This window comes from Nomascus leucogenys, chromosome 21, assembly GCF_006542625.1.
Source record: "Nomascus leucogenys isolate Asia chromosome 21, Asia_NLE_v1, whole genome shotgun sequence".
NCBI classification, from domain to species: Eukaryota; Metazoa; Chordata; class Mammalia; order Primates; family Hylobatidae; genus Nomascus; species Nomascus leucogenys.
Window position 1 is genome coordinate 4,575,823 of NC_044401.1, and position 18,432 is coordinate 4,594,254.

Genomic DNA, 18,432 nt, shown 5'->3' on the forward strand with positions numbered 1-18,432 from the left:
ATTACATAGACTTTAAGGAGCTTGAGTGTATTTTTCCCAGTGGTCCATCCAATGTTTCTCCACACAACCCCTTCTCCTGCCACAATAACAGTAACAGAACAAGGACCACATAAAAGAAACCGTGCTGTTTTATAATCCTTACATGTATGGGTATAAGTGCTTTTATGTGATCCAGTAATTCCTTATTATCATAAAAGCATTCCTAGAAATTTCAAGACTATCAGCAGGCTCAAATGGTTCAGTAAATGCTTTTTGCTATGTTTGATGACTCAGGTGATCAGAAGATTTTTCTGATGTGCTGAAATCAAATGAATACAACTTGGAACTACCTGAAATGAAAAGTAAATAATTCTTCCTGTGCTTTGTTTGTAACACTGTGGTGTCATAAAGCAGAAAGAAAAGAAATGAGGCTTGTGATAATTTTTATTGTGCTGGGTCTTTTCCATTCATGAGGTACCTGTGATCATCAGCTATGCCTGAGAGACACAGGCAGTCCTCAGAGCACAGGGCACAGAAGCTACACTGCATAATAATAAGGAGATCCTAGCAACAACACCAAAGCAGATGTGTTTCTGGTTTCCTTTAAAAAAATGTTTTTACTATAGTTTTTGTAAGAATGAAGGCTAAGAGGCTGGTTCTTTTCAATAAAATATTAATATGACTAATCAGGTACCCTAACTTTTGAAAACATATTTTATGGCCAAGTGTGATGGCTCATACCTGTAATCCCAGAAATTTGGGAGTCCAAGGTGGGAGCATCACTAGAGGCCTGGAATTTGGAACCAGCCTGGGCCATGTAATGGGACCCTGTCTACAAATTATGTTTGAAAAATTAGCTGGGTCTGTTAGTCTGTTTGCATTGCAATAAGTATTAGAGGATGGGCAATTTATAAAGAAAAGAGGTTTATTTTGGCTCACAGTTCTGCAGGCTGTACAAGAAGCATGGTGCCAGCATCTGTTCTTAGTGAGACCTCAGGAAGTTTGCAATCATGGTTGAAGGCCAAGAGGGAGCTGGCATATCACATTGCAAAAAGGAGCAAGAGAGAGAGGGAGGAGGTTCCAAACTCTTTTATACAACCAGATATTGCATGAACGAATAGGGTAAGAACTCATTATCACGAGGAGGGCACCAACCCATTCATAAGAGATCTGCTGCCATGACCCAAACACTATCCACTGCACCCCACCTCTCACATTGAGGATCACATTTTGACATGAGATTTGGAGGGGACAAACATCCAAACTATATCTCTGGGTGTGGTGGTGCATGCCTGTAGTCCTAGCTACTTGAGGGCTGAAGCAGGAGGATCACTTGAGCAGAGGAGGTTGAGGCTATAGTGAGCCATGATTGTACCACTAGTCTGTAGCCTGGATGACAGAGCAAGACCCTGTCTCTAAAAAAGAACAAAGAGAAACAAATAAAAATATATTTTATGCTGATTTTGCTTAAATAATAGCTTTTGATTATTATAGAAACAATGTGATATAAGGTTTAAGGTGGACCCATTCTTTCTCAGCTACGGATGTCTTCGTTTTAGGAAGGAGGGGTTAAGTCAGAGAGTGGGCTGAGGAGTCAAAATTTCTGTGCTGAAATCTCATCTCTTCATTATACTGGCTGTGTAACAGTTGGTAAAATCACAACCCTCCCTCAGTCTCAGTTTCTACATGTGCAAAATGGGGATAATTACAGAGCTGTTGTCTCAATTTAATGAGATAATATATGTAAATAGCTTAACACAGAGGCAGGCACATCACAGGTGCTCACTCCATAAAGGTCAGCTGCTATTATTTCAGTAATTTATTTCATCAAAAGATATTTTTTGAATTCCATACATGAATAAAATTCCAACAAAAATAAGACAGTAAGACAGTCCTTGTCCTCAAAAAGCTCATTTTCATGAACAAAAGACAGAGATGAATATACTTACATCCTAAATGCTCAAATAGAGGAAGACATGCTCAGGTTACTGAGGTAAGGTGAATAAGGGAAAGTTAGCAGCCCAGGGTGGCAGAGGAGGCTTCCAATCATACAATATCTTCTCAGTGGGAAGAGAGATAGGGAATAAGCCATAGCAGAAGTTGTCAACCTTTTCCTGCAAATGGCCAGATAGTAAATATTTTCTGCTTTGTGTCATACATCATCTATGTTGCAACTTCTCAACTCTGCCATCAGAGTGAGAAAGCAGTTATAGACAATACACATACAAATGGACATGGCTATATTCCTCTAAAACTCTACAGAAATAGGCCTGTCAGAGTTCTCCAGAGAAACAGAACCAATAGGGTATGTGTGTGTGTGTTTGTGTTTGTGTAGCAAGGCAGAGAGAGACAGACAGAAAGAGATGGAGAGATTTAAGGAATTGGCTTGGCTCATGCGATTATGGAGGGTGGAAAGTCTGAAATCTGCAGCAGGGAACAGCAGACTGGACACCCAGGGAGGAGCTGATGCTGCAGTTCAAGCCTGAAGGTTGTCTGCTGCAGAATTTTTCCTTTGCCTGAGAGAGGCTAGCCTTTTGTCCTATTCAGAACAATACATGAGACTCAACCATGATATGGAAAGCAATCTGCTTTACTGACAGCCCACTTATTTAAATTTAAATCTCTTCCAAAACACCTTCTAAATTAACGCATAGAATTAACCACTGCAAAGCCTTAACCAGATTTGACTTGCTATAGTTTGCCCATCCCTGAGCAGCAGGCAGAATTGTTTGTGCTTAAACTGAAGTGTAAGTGGAGATCCCTTTTCCCAAAATCAATGGTATGCTGATCCCAACTTAATATTAACTAGTCATTGAGTTCTACTACACCAAAACCTAAGGCTTAAGGACCAGAACAGGGTGACTAGAGGGATCTGATATTGGGTGTGGTTATCCCCAGACTGGGGATATGAAGGGGTGTAAAGTTCCTATTCTCAGTGATCCCTTACCAGAGAGAGTGTGGGGTAAGAGGAAGCCAGAACTCATAAGGGAGATGGCTTTCTTCTTCAGCAAATGGGGCTGTGGGTGAAGGAGGGAGGTTAGCAGAAGAAAATAATTAAAATTTAACCTTCTCAAAAGTTGTAAGAAAAAGAGAGCCCCTCCCCTAATTTTTATCTCACATTAATTCATTTATTTATCCTGATTTATACAGAAAGACTCCTGTCATGTATGGGTGGAGTTCTAGAAAAAAGAGAATATCGATGGATAGGAAAAGAAGAATATCCTAGAGAAAATAGAAGAAAGGAGAGCAAGGGAAATAAGTAGTGTAGAGAGTGAAGTGGGACACAATATAGAAAAGGAGGGAAAGTGGAGAAAAGGAGGATTTTAATTTCACTTCTTAAATGTAAAACATACTTCGTATCTCTCTTCCTTGGATTTTCTATTTCAAAATCAAGTATTCTGTAGCTCAAAGGGTATTATGGGGCTTAATTCATTTAAATTGCAAAGCATTTCAGTACCCTTAGATGAAAGTATTATTGAAGTACAGTACAAAGCTCAAGTTCATTATTAATAAAACTAGTCCTTCATAGCACAGTCTTCTTCGAAAAGATTGGCTCCTTGAGAATGCCTAAGGTTAGTAGTAAATGGCCTTCATCTAATAAAAGAATCAGACAAATCAAGATATGTATGTGTCCTAACCCCTTGATGAGAGCTTTGTAAGAAGCATATCTATCACCAGCTTAAATAAAATGCCTTGGTACAGGGGTGGCTTGTTGTATGTCAGAGTTGTATTGAAAAGTTTCATGAAAGTGGAATAGTGTAAAGTCAATCACATTTTAAAGAACCTGGGAAAGTTTGTTACTCAGTCCTACACCAAAAAAAGCTATAAAAATTCAGATTTCTGGTTTTCTTTTTTAAAGCTAATGTAATGAGAACGGATAGAGTTGAAATTCCATGTTACAGTTATTCACAACCTCCCTTTTTCATCCATTTCTAACAAATTATTGAAGAAATTATAGAATGTCTGAAGTCAATTTGAAGTTAAATTATAACTTCTCTGTTGACTTTGTTAACATGGTATTTTTATTTTCTTTTTGTACTGATTTTCCTTTTGTGCCCGTCTATATTGCATACATATTTCTCTAATTACTTGTACAAAATACTTGGATGAAATTCTTTGTAGAATGAGATATAAATTAATATAAACAATATTTATGTAGGAAATAACAAGAAAAAAGTAGCTACAAAAGTAAGCCCTGGTGAATATTTATGGCAGTTATTAAAAACCTCATGATTTTTTAGTTAATCTTCCTAAGAAACTTCATTTATATTATCTATGGTTATTTTGAGTTTCTCTCTCCTCTTTTTTTTTTTTTTTTTTTTTTTTGGTTTCTCTGTTTGGGTATTGTGTTAGTCTCTTCTCACACTTCTATAAAGACGTAACTGAAACTGGGTAATTTATAAAGAAAAGAGGTTTGGCTCATGGCTCTACAGGCTGTACAGACTTCTGCTTCTGGGGAGGCCTCAGGAAACTTACAATCATGGTGGAAGGCAAAGGGGTAGCAAGCACGTCTTACATGGCCAGCAGGAGGAAGAAGATAGCAGGGAGGTGCTACAGACATTTTAACAAGCAGGAGAACTCTATCACAAGACACCTCTAGGGAAATGGTGCTAAACCATTAGAAACTGCCCCATGATCCAATCACCTCCCACTAGACCCCCTCCTCCAACACTGGAGATTACAATTTCACATGAGATTTGGGCGGATACACAAACTCGAACCATATCAGGGGTATATCTTTCATGTTATAAGCCTTCCTCAATATCTGCTAATCCTTTGCTATGCATTTATATTTAGGAACAAGTTATCACAATTCTACAATTCTGACTGGAGATGGCTTAGCATGGCAGGCTTCACTGTAGAGTGGTCAGCTGGAGAGAGACCTCCCTGCTGTTGGCATCCACAGGTCTTTTCTTTTAAACAGTGATTTCCCCCCAAAAAGGAAGCCTCAGATCTATTGCCTGGAATATATAAGGCAAATTATCAGGTTTCTCAGAGATACAACTAGGTGAATAAAGGGAAGGGGAAGATCTCATAATTCGAGATGCAGATCTCACAGTTCAGTGTATAGTATTCACTTTATTCGTCTGCTTTTAGTATTTAATTCTCATCCTCAGCTTTTTCTGGTGTTCTAGAGCATGGTTTCTCATCATTTGCATTACTGATATTTGGGGTCAGTTGATTGTTTGTGGTGGGGGCTGTTGTTTGCATTGTAGGATGTTAGAAGAATCCTTCTTGGACTTCTACCCACTAGATGCCAGAAACACCCCACCACAAGTTGGGACAACCAAAAATGTCTTCATGGCATATTGCCAAATATCCCTTGGGAAGCAAAATTGAACATGGTTGAGACCCACTGTTCTAAAGTAATCCCTGTTATTCAGTCTCTCCAATGTTGAATAAGAGGCTTGTCCTCTTCTGGCGTGTGTCTATTTGTGGATGAGGGAGACCAGAAGAGGAGTGCAGTTATCATACTATGCAGGAGTTGATGCAGGACTCTAACCACATACCAGCTTTCAATCAATCTTTACATCTTTATCACCATTGAATCTTTATATCTGTTGTCTATAAGTCCAGAAGGTTTCCTGAATTCTGTGGTGGAAATCAACTGGTTTCTTCGCTTCTATAATGAAAAATTTTACTCTTCTTTTCTCTTTAAACTCAGTTAGGAATTGTCTGTCTGCTTCCAGCTTCCAAAATTTTCTTGATGCATCTTAACTGCAGTTATTTCCTCTCTCGTTTTTTCTGTGAACCAAAAAGTATCTGAGACAGGTCTCAGTCAATTTAGAAAGTTTACTTTGCCAAGGTTAAGGACATGCCCGTGACACAGCCTCAGGAGGCTCTGACATGTGCCCAAGGTGGCTGAAGTACACTTGCCTTTATACGTTTTAAGGAGACATCATACATCAAGCAATATATGTAAGATTTACATTGGTTCAATCTGGAAGAGCGAGACAGCTGGAAGTGGGGGTGAGGTGGAGATGGGGATTCCAAATCATAACTGGATTCAAAGATATTCTGATTGGTAATTTGTTGAAAGAGCTATTGTAAATAGAAAGGAATGCCTGGGTTAGAATAAGGAGTTGTGGAGACCAAGGTTTTATCATGCAGATGAAGCCTCTAAGTAGCAGGCTTCAGAGAGAAAAGAATGTAAATGTTTCTTATCACACTTGAAGTCTGTGTTGATGTTAATGCTGATTGGCTTTTCCTGAATTCCAAAAGGGAGGAGGATATAACGAGGCATGTCTGACCCCCTCTTCCATCATGGCCTATATTAGTTTTTCAGGTTAACTCTGGAATGCCCTTGACTGAGAGGAGGGGTCCATTTAGATGCTTGAGGAGACTTAGAATTTTATTTTTGGTTTATAGTTCTCCTTGTCTTTAGGCATTGAATAATTTTTTTTCTTTTAACTTCTTTACTCTAATTTTTGTAAATTTTAAGAAGGAAAATTTATAAATGTGTGTTCTGTTTATCATGGTTCTGCATGAATTTTGAATATTAAAAGCAAATCTTTAAAAAAGTGTTTAAGTAGCCTGTGTTTATGGCAGGCTACTTTGGGTTATGCCCTCAGAATGTGGAAAGTACATTTGATTTTTCCTAGAGCATTATTACTAGCTCAAGAACATCATGACTAGTACAAGTTCATTAGTGTGTGCACAAGCAAAGGTATAGCTTCTGAAGATGGGTCTGGCAACAACTTACATCTAAGTTTTGAGAATAACCAGCACACTACTAAAGCCATCGTTAGTGCTCAATTTATTCTGCTTGATTGGTTAACTGATTCATTTGATCCTTACAGTTACTCTGTGAAGCAGAACACACAAACGTTAGAATCCATAGAAAGAGACACAGTGAGGTTGACTTGTTTAACATTACAAAGCTCATTTTCAGCACGTCTAAGATTTGAAGCCTAGTTCATTTCTTTTTCAACTTTCCTGTTCTTTGCAGAATTAGCCCAATACAGGGAAGCTCCTACAGCAAATAGGAAACAAAGAGACCATTAGTTTTAAAAAGTCAAAGAAGGTAGTGCTATCATGGGCATGTACACCTGATACTCCAAAGGCTTATGCAGCAGTAGCCTGTGAATTCTTGGGTAATGATGAGCCGTCAACTGTGTACAAGCCCTGTGAAGAGATAATAATAACAGCAACAGTTAACACTCGCTGAGGGTTTTACTCTGTGCCTGGCTCTATTGTAAATTCTTCATATGCTGTTTCTCACTGTATCATCACAACTCCTATAGGTAAGGCTCTGAGTTGGAAGCGAGTGGCTGAAACTAGAATCTCTATCTTGAAGCAATGCATTCTTCTGAAAGTATAGCCTCACCCTTTTGTGATAGAGAAAGTATTATTAAATGCTGAGCAATAGGAGAATCTCAAAGTCCCATGTTCTTGACTTCTCCTGTGGTGGTAAGTGTAGGGCTACTAATGTGAACTCGTATTTAAGGAATCAAATTCAAGCTTTTTGCTTATTAATTTAAGGTTCATTTATTTCACCTTAAATTTCTAGCTCAAGCCAAAATCTCATTTTACCTGCCAATTTGGCCACCTGGATAACCCTACATTTTTCTCAAATAGAAATTCTGAAAATTGATTTTTTTTATTACCTGTAGCAGTTAGCTTTTGCTGCATAACAAACCATTCCAAAACGTAGTAGCATAAAACTGAAATCATATTTTAGCTCTATATTTTGTCAGTTGGTAATTTAGCTTGGGTTGAATTGAGCAGTAACAATCAACTGGGCTCGACTGACCTCCCTCATGTAACTGAAGTCACCTGGCAAATAACTGGTTTAGAATGACCTTGGCTGGTGTGCTTGACTGAATAATATCCTTCTCCACCTCTGAAGATGTCAACAACCTAGTCCCTGGAACCTGTGAATATCTTATCTTATATTGCAAAAGGGATTTTGCAGATATAATTAAAGCAAAGGTGAAGAGATGGAAAGATTATCCTGGATTATCTAGGTGGGTCCAATAATGTAATCACAGCTGTCCTCTACAGACAGTGGCAGAGAAGAATGTACTACAGAAGAGGAGAAGGCTATTATGATAACAGAAGCAAAGACTGGAGTGATGAACTTTCTAGATGGAGTAAGTGGCCACAGGCTAAGGAATACAGGCAGACTGTAGGAGCTGAAAAGGGCAAGAAAATGAATTCTCGGCTGGGCGTGATGGCTCATGGCTGTAATCCCAGCACTTTGGGAGGCCAAGGTAGGTGGATCACCTGAGGTCAGGAGTTCAAGACCAGCCTGGCCAACATGGTGAAATCCTGTCTCTACTAAAAATACAAAAATTAGCTGGGCATGGTGGTGTGTGCCTGTAGCCTCAACTACTTGGGAGGCTGATGCAGGAGAATCGCTTGAACCCAGGAGGCAGAAGTTGCAGTGAGCCAAGATCATGCCACTGCACTCCAGCCTGGGCAACAAGAGTGAAATTCTGACTCAAAAAAAAAAAAAAAAGAAAGAAAAGAAAAGAACAGAACAGAAAATTAATTCTTCCCTTAGAGTGTACAGGAAGAACCATACCTGCTGAATCTTTGATTTTAGCTTAGTGAATTTGATTTTGGGTTTCTGACCTTCAAAATTGTAAGAGAATAAATTTTTAAGCCACTTATATTTGTGGTAATTTGTTATAGTAGCAAAAAGACACCAATACAGCTGGAATGGCTGGAGTGACCGAGGTCTCTTTCCAAATACCTGTCTTTACATCCCTCCAGCATACAAGTAGTCCGAGCTTGTTCACCTAACAGTGGAAGGGTTCTGAGACAGACAGACAGACAAGGGAGGTTGGGGTGTGAGAAGATAGAGAATACAAAAAGTCACAAGGACTCCCAAAGCCTAGGCTAGGACCTGGCACAATGTCACTTCTGCCATATTCTGCTGGCCAAAGTAAATTGCAAAGGCAGCCCAGATTCAAGAGGCAGGGGAAATGGTAGTCTGTCAAAGTCATAATGCAAAATGTATGACTACAGGAAGGGGTAAAGGATTGTGGCAACTTCTGCAATTCTGCAATCAATCTACCATATCACCTGCTCATCTAAATCTGCATTCCCAATATTCCTCTCTCAGTGAACGATATCACTATTTAAAGCAAAGGAATCATAGTCCAGTCTTCACTCAGCCCCTCTCCCCTCCTCCACATCAACAAGCAGATTTCTCTGAGCTCCAAAATAATTCTCAAATCTATTCCTTCTTCTCCACTCCATCACACTCCAAACCTTCACACTTAACCTCTCATCATCTCTTACCTATGCTATTTCAAATCTCTTCATCTCCTACCTTTGCTTTTCCCCACAACCACTCCAACCCTTCTTCCACTCTAATACTGGAATGGTCTTTCTATATTGTTAATTGTATTATGTAACTCATATTGCTTATGACCTTTTAGCAATTCTTCATCACTAAAAGAAGCCCAGATAGGTCTTGATGGCAGGCTAGACCATTAGTGATATTGTCCTTACATCCTCCCTCCTTTGCCCCTCCCTCCCTCCCTCCCTTTCTTCCTTTTTTCATTTGTTCTTTCTCTCCTCAATGTATATTCTTCCCTCTAGTCAAACTGAACTTCCATGGATCCTGTAATATTACCATAAAGTGTGGAAACAGAGATAATGATATTTTATTATTTATGTTTATTTTGAAGACCCTGGTTTATTTCTTATGGGGATGTTAAATGTCCAGGTGCATTCAATGAAAATAAGAAGTACAATTTCTCTAAAGCAATGCATCACAGATGTTTGTGCAAGGATTGATGGAAATGGCTTATCAATGCACTGCATTCATTGTAATTTTGTACAGCCCATTGAACTACGCAACATTAATAAGGGGTATCACATTGAAGATACCATGTGATGTTTTAAACATGCCATATATTTTAATGTAATATCAATCATCCATTTATGAACATTTATATTTATATTCATCTATGTTTCCAGAAATTATGGATCCTTGTATAATACCCATGATGTTTCCTGGCTCCATGCTTGCCTGTGTGAGGTGCTCTATCCTCTCTTATAGCTTTTCTATATCCTTCAGTACTCAGATCCAGCATTAGTTTCTTTATGAAACTCTTCCTTATTATTCCATCTCAGGGGCGACAGTGTCATCCTCTTCCCACTCATTCCCTTGACCTTTTGAGTCTTAGCAAGTGAAAATTAGAACCTCTTTTGTGGAGGATTACTAACTCCTTATATATACATTAAATAAAAGTTGACTTCGGTATCACAGGTGCTAATATCTCAGGGACAGTAGAATCAAGTCCGTTGTGGATAAGTAAACAGAAAAGCTACACTTCTAAGAGTTAAATTGCTCACAGCAGGCAGATAAGCTCCTCTCAGATAATAGAGAATTGCAGAAGTTAAGTCATGTGTTTGAGAGAAACACTCAATCAAGTCCATCAGTTAAAAATAAACCTAGACATGCTATCACTATAAATTTATTCTTTATCTAGGATCTTTTCTTCCCCCACTTAAAATTATTCTCCAAATCTTACATTTTCTATGAGGTCTTCATCTACTAAAATGCATCTGTGTTCAATGTGCACAATTATATTTACCCATTTTTTTCTTTGAGTTCATAAATGTTGGGGGGCAGAGACCTACTTTATGATATATTCATAAAGTACAGGGTGCATCCACAAAGCTTGACATATAATCATAATAACAATAATCTGTATTACAGATGACAGATATAAAATTGCTATTATAGACCTCAAAATTTCAAATCAGAATAAATAAGGCTAGATGCATTTCATTAAGGCATTGCTCTCAAATCTGGTTTGTGGAACATAGATAATAATCTGCCTATTTCTAGAATGATTTTTTTTCATTGAAAATATGTCTAGCAATTTTTAATACATGCTCACACAAACTTAGTTTGCATTTAGTAAATAAAGTCAGATGTTTTATTAAAATGGTGAATTAGTTTTATGGTACATCAGTTTGATGGAATATTACATAGCCATTGAAATGATGAATATGCAGACTGTCAAGATACATGGAAAACTATATACTTTGAGAAAAATAATACACACTGTGATGATATGATCACCTCTATTGTGTACATTATTTGTTATACATAAAGCTTGGAAGTGGCCACAAAGCAATATAAAATGAATGTTTTCATAGCTATTATATTTTTTACATATTTAAATTTGTTTTTAAAGCAAGAGTATTTAAACAATATTTATTGAAATAAACTGTAAACTTCAAAGTCACATAGATTCTTTTATTTTATTTTTATTTTTTGAGACAGAGTCTCACTCTGTCACTCAGGCTAATCACACCCAGTGGTCTGATCACAGCTTACTGCAACCTCTGCCTCATGGGCTCAAGCGGTCCTCTCACCTCAGCCTCCCAAGTAGCTGGGACTACTGGCATGTGCCACCATGCCCGGCTAATTTTTATATTTTTTGTAGAGATAGGTTTTCACCATTTTGCCCAGGCTGGTCTCGAACTCCTGGGCTCAAATGTTCCACCTGCCTTGGCCTTCCAAAGTGTTGGGATTACAGGTATGAGCCACCACACCTAGCTCACATAGATTCTTATAATTTATGTTACGTCAGTAGAAATAAAGAGAGACATTTAAAAGAAGTTTCCACGTTTTGTCAACTGTGGAATAAAGACATTGATTAAAATGATTTCTAGTTTCCTTTGATCACTCATGATCATACATTCGTGACAATATTTAGAGGAAAGAGAGTGCTTTTTACCTTATTTTCATGACTGCCAGAAAAAATTACAGGCACTGTCTTTGGAATCAGATTGCTTCCTTTAACTTATTCCTTCATCATTGAATATCTGATCTAGCACAAGTTGCTTACTCTTCCCTAAGCTCTGGTTTCCTCACCCGTAAAGTAGAGATAATAACACTTCATATCATAATATTTCTTAGAGGATTAAATGAGGAAAAAGCATATAAAATGCTTTGCACATTTAACTCTCATGCATTCATTTACACACAAAGGCCACAACTGACCTGCCAGTAATTTTTTTTCCCAAAGAAAAGCCAATGAAAGAATATTCTGAGGAATAACACTCTGCAACATTTAGGCCATTCTGGTTGAAAGAAATCTCAATCAGCAGGGAGTTTCACTTATTTCTATAAAAGATGTTTTTAAAAATTCAAACCGAATCCAGTAACAAAAGGCAGATTTTTGCATGATGCCTATAGTAGTGACCTTTCTGCAGATGGGGCTTTGTGATAGAGTTGCAGGCATTCTGAGAACTCATTGAACATCTTGTGAATGGATTCTTTTTGGTAAAAGGCACTGGAATTTAAGACTGAAAGTCTAGACTAGATGGAATGTCAATCATATTGCATTCAGTATTTGAATATCTGAAAGAATCATGTGTGAAACTTGTCATTTGCTCTTTACCCTTCTTCTGTAGAGCACATCTAAGATACTGGACCTATGTTTGGAATCTGTGTTGTGTCACTGTCCTCACTGTGAGGTTTAATCTGAGGGTACAGTGAAAGAAGACAAACAGGTACTCAAAAGACTGGTTAAAATATAGTCAAATTTTTACATAATTATATGTCTTACATATACATCTTGGCTTCATCATCAATATCATTTTTTAAAAATCCTTCAATTTATTAAGGGTGTGATTAAGGGCCTCTGAAAACTTGTGAGGGAAAGACATTTCTGTCATTCCTCTTGTAAAGGGATGCAGCTCTTTCTTATAGGAAGAGATTTAACCTATCCTTGCCTCTCCAAGACCCAGTCACAGAACAGACAAGCATTCTAAGAAGAAAGCTCTCCTCCCTAGAATCAGCATCCTCAGATGTGTGAGAATTGATGAAAAAGAATAGGAAAATTGAATAAAAATAAATGATTTTATGTTAGTAAATAATGAGGGCTTTATCTAGGGAGAGCATAAGCAGGTTCAAGCTGTGTAATACTAGAGCCAGTTTCCTGAAGTTCATAGAAGGTAAATTTAAGACAAGGAAAAGACTGTTCTACAGCTTTGTGAATCTGCTCCCTCTCTTTAGGTTATGTGACTGCTTTCTTTTCAACTCCCAGAGTTCACTGGATTATAACACTCTGTCTTTCAGATAGCAGGAGGAACTCCTTAAGGATTAATTACTCACTACTGTTTACTTAACTTCTAGTTTTAGAAAACCAATTATAAACACTTGATTATCACAATAGTTGGAGAAGTCAAAAATTTAATTAGGTTCCAAATATGCTGATTTATCTGTAGTTGGTTAAGAAAAGTACATAGCTCTCTGAGGTTAGTGGCTGTTAGGACTACCAAGATTTACAGAAAGTATCTTTTGTGCCTCTATCAGAGGCAGAACAGGGCTAAATGATGTATTTTTGTGTTCTTGCATCCTTTTCAGATATATGGCTTTAAATAATTCTTTAGTTTGATTTCCAATAGCTTGGGATATGTATGTGATGTACAGTATTCATCTAGCTTGCACACTAATGAGCAAGTCACGTAATTTTTCCAGACCTCAATTTCACCACCTATAAATTGCAGCCCTAGGACTAGATTGTCTTAAAGACAGGACTCCATTCTCAGCTTGTTTTTAACCTGGTGATCAAAAAGTAGGTACTTAGGGCCACATGCTGTTTCGTATAAAAATAGGTTCTCCTCTCCTCTACATCAGTACACCTTGACTTTAGTATCCAGCTCAAAACAAATGTAGTGAGTAAAGAAAGAAGCCGTTTTCCAACTCAGTACTAAAATAACAGGGATGAGGCTGAAAATAAGTAGCTAAGAAAATTGCTTTTTGTGTTTGTATAATTTTTTTCAAGTTTGCTTATTGTAACTCTTTTTTATTTTTAAGGAAAATGTCATTAAATTGGAAGGCTTTCTATTTCCTGCTGGTTGCCTTTTTTCTCTTCCATCTCATGCCAGATTCTGTGTATGGAAAGCAATTTTAACAGATGTAACTAATGAAGGACTTGAGTGCGTGCATATGATGTGATGTTATTTTGTGACCAGGAGCTCTTCCAGATCTCTTATCAACTTTTCTCTTGGGTTGTTATAAAACTTGGTCATTATATATTGTATTATCTTTCTCACATGTGAAATGAACAGGGGATTATCATGCATATCTTTGGATGCTGCTATGAGGTATACCACAAGGGATCAATATTTGTTCAACATATTAATATCCCATGGCAAATCACAGCAAGTCATAGTAACGGCTGTTGCATTGCCTGTGCCTGTCCCTGTGGCTGGTTTGCCGTTAACAGCTGGGGAAGTAAGCTTAATTCTGAACGCTGTGCTGTGGACAGATGGACCTCATCTCTCTTACTTTACTTGAACTAGACTGCCCTCCTGGGAACTATTTCTTTCTCTGTGAAAATCCCCAAACCTCAGACCTCATCACCGATAACAAAATAAGCAAGCAAACAAAAGATTTAATTTTAAAAATGAAACCAATAATATCAAAGTGAGTAGATTATATTACTTGGCAATGATACCTATCAGAGCAAAATGTAAAGAATAGACTGTAAACATTTATTACCATGTCGTCAACACTCTCTTCTCACCTTCTCTCAGATGCATGGAATAGCTAATTAAATATGAATAGCATCAAATTCCAACAGGGTAGACATTATGGAGCCATTTAGTTCTTCTAGTCATCTGATTCAGTCCAGTTTTGTGACCACTTATTGTGTAAGGTGGTTAGTAGGTTTCCTGTATTACATAAAAAATATTAACACGGATTTTCCCTTCTTCAATTTTTACTAGGCCGGGCGCGGTGGCTCACGCTTGTAATCCCAGCACTTTGGGAGGCCGAGGCGGGCAGATCACGAGGTCAGGAGATCGAGACCACGGTGAAACCCCGTCTCTACTAAAAATACAAAAAAAAATTAGCCGGGCGTGGTGGCCGGCGCCTGTAGTCCCAGCTACTCAGAGAGGCTGAGGCAGGAGAATGGCGTGAACCCGGGAGGCGGAGCTTGCAGTGAGCCGAGATGGCGCCACTGCACTCCAGCCTGGGCGACAGAGTGAGACTCCGTCTCAAAAAAAAACAAACAAAAAAAAAAACAAAAAAACTTTTACTAAAACCTCTTTGAACGTATATAAGACCAAGAACAGTCTCATAGAATATTGAGATCTTAAAGGAACATTGGAAGAATGGAAGACATAACTTGCACTCTCACGGATGAAAAATGTTGGTAGAACTACTCTAACTCTACTCATGATAACTTTGTAAAGTGACTGGTCACATCTTTATTTTACAGATGAAAATACTAAGATTTAAAAAAACAACTTGCCCAATACACAGCTTATAAATCGCAGAGTTGGTTAAAATCTAAACCTATTACTCTTTCTACTATACCATGTTTAATAGGAAGGCAGTGGTTAAGCAAAGGCACAATTCTCTTACCTGTTGCTGGAGGAAGTATAAATTGACATAACCTCTATAAAAGGAATTTGGCAATATTTATCAATATTAAAAATTTTTATATTTGTTAATTCAACAATTCCATTTTTGAAAATATAGTCAACAAATTTAGGTGCACACATATGAAATGATGTAATAGCATATGTAATAACAGACAACCATATAATGTTATACTGTACAGCTAGACAAAAATAATTATGCTCTTTATATACGGATACAGAAGGATCTCTTGTTTAAAAAGAAAAGCAGGATGCACAGAACAATGGAAACAGAAAGGAAGAGAATACTGTTTTTACATTTGTGTTAAATGAAGGGATAAAAATAAATTCAAATGTGCTCATATCTCCCTAGGTAAATTCTGGCAGGATACCCAAGAAACTAACAATGGTGCTTACCTATCATAGGGACAGAGAAGAGGTTGGATGAGTGACAGGTGTGGCAATGTGACTTTATAGAATATCACTTTTTATATATAAAAATTTAGCCAGGTGAATACGTTCCATGTTCAAAATGTGTTGAAGACCTGGTTCGAGGTGTTGATAACTTATGTTCATGTATTCACATACAAACAATAACTTCTGGTGCAATACAAAAAAATACTCAGGGTATATGAACATGTCTAAGAATGTAAGCCATGTGCTTTTAAAAATATTTCTAAATATTATTGATATTGAGGTATTTTAGAAAGCCTTTAGGAGATACACAGGAAGGAAGCGGGAGAATAATAGGAATTGGGAAATGGATGATGGAATACCTTGCTTCTCTAAGTCTGTCTGTCAGTGCTGCTCTCACAGCATATTCAGATACACCTTTGGGAGCAGAGAAAGAAATTCTCTAAGCCATATCCTACGAAGCTAAAATGGGGCCAGTTTAAAATGTTAAGTGCCTGGGCTAAGGTTTAAAGCCACCATGATTGAATGGATTGACTATGTATATATGCAAAAGTAAGCACTTCTTGGACAAATGAGGTCCAACAACAGGCAGATGAAACGGGTAAGTGGTATGCCCATCACTCTGGCGTTTCTTCCCCCTGCTTTGATCACCCTGGCTATTGCCATATGTTGTCTTTACTCGGGCACACTTTTCTGCAGTATTGGATCTACTTTCTCACATCCCACAAATGAGTTTTTAAAAAATAAAATCTGAACAAGATTGCAAAAAATCTATCATCATTCAAATAGGTTTTTTATACTTACTACCCTACAATAGAGCATACCGTACCAGAAGTAGTTTGTGATTATTTTGACTATAACTATTGATACATTCTTAATTCCAGATTGTACTTCTGAGTAAGTCTTTGAAATATTTTGATTCTATATGAGAGTCTTGATGGTGTAGGAAAAATCCCTGTGTATTGCACTTATTAATCTTTCGATCGGAGTGATCAAGACTGCACTTATGACTGACAATGCATAAGATATATGTCCTTTGATGTTCTTATTCTTACGCAAACTACTTTAACTTCCATATAATTCAAAAGAAATGCATTGTATACTTGAGAATTGCTAAAAAGGTACATCTTAAATGTTCTCACTACAAAAAAATGAGTATGTGAGGTGATGGATATGTTCATTGGCTTGGTTTAATCATTTTACAATGTATCAAAACGTCATGTTATACACCATAAATATATAAAATTGTTATTTTCCAATTATACCTTAATAATGCTGAAAAAATGAGAAAAACAATGGAGCAGAACCATGTGTACATTTTTTTCAGCTTGTCCAGACTTTAGAATCTAATTTTCTATGAAGTGGCACTTGGTGTTTCACTTATTCCTTATAGCAACAAACATATTTATTAAAATGTATTGTAGTTAGGAAGGATAATATTTAAAGAATATGCAGTAAAACCTTCAGGCGCCTCTCTACTATCTACTTCTAGGGCTGTGATGCTGTCTTACCGACACAAGTAGTATAAATGTCTAGAATTTTATTTCTTCCTTTAATAAGAAAGATGATACCATGTTGTATTCCTCCAGTTATGTATGTACTTATGAATGGATTAATTTCAAATTCAAGAGAATTTGGCTGCCTCGTTTAGAACTTAATTCCCACAAAAGAGGTGATCCTATTGTATACAAAGGGTTTGGATCTAGACAGATTCAGGCATGTGTATCAGCGACCATAAGCCAGTATGACCTGTCTATCATTAGGGAACATTGATATCCCAACAGAATCATTTGTTAGCAGTATCATATCGCAATAACTTTAGGCCATTTGGTGTTTTAAGGCTTATGTAAACAATTAGAAGAAACAAAATTTCTGTTTTTGTGGAGATATGTGTTTTTACAGATTCGTTGAAAATTTTGTGCAATAGCATCAGTTAAGAAAATAAGCTACATATTAAAACAATCCAAACTCTCTGAAGTGTTGTATAATATCTTTATCATGACTGACAGATGAACCACCATAGTATATGAGCTTTCATACAATTACAGTCAACATCACAGTTTGTGCCTAAGGGGTTCCACACTAAAGATCAAATAAAGGAAAGCTAAAATGTACACATATATTTTATACTTAATTTGAAAACATAAAAATCATCAGATAGGGTATTTAATTTTATTATGACCATATTTTTGCCAAGCCATCTATAGTTATGAGTCTTTTGCTTTTCATAGAAATTTTCTTTTTCAAGGGGAGTGACGCTGCTCAGTTTTGCCTACTTATTTGAATGTGCAGTTCACAGTACAATCTGATCTTCCCCTAGAGAGTCTCTGCTGTTAAAAGATAGCTATTGCTTAGTCAGCTATTCAGATTTTAGTGGGATCACTTGTTAAGGGAAGAGGAGTGGGTGGAAGGTGGATAGACTCGAAGAAACTCTTTAAAGACTAGGTTGAAACAATTTTCAGAGGGCAAAGAGGAGAATAATTACAAAGAAATTCTTTCTGAAAAAGATCAATAACTAGGAAATTAACCTTTGAACTCACTGTCATAGAAAATCTATTTAATAACCAGAAGACTAATTTTTAAATTGGCTCATATTGTCTAGTCCAACTTTTTCACACAAGAAAAAAGAAGCCCACCAAGCCTCACTCCAATAAAAGGGAAAACAATGCTTCTCTTGGTTTCACAAAGTGACAT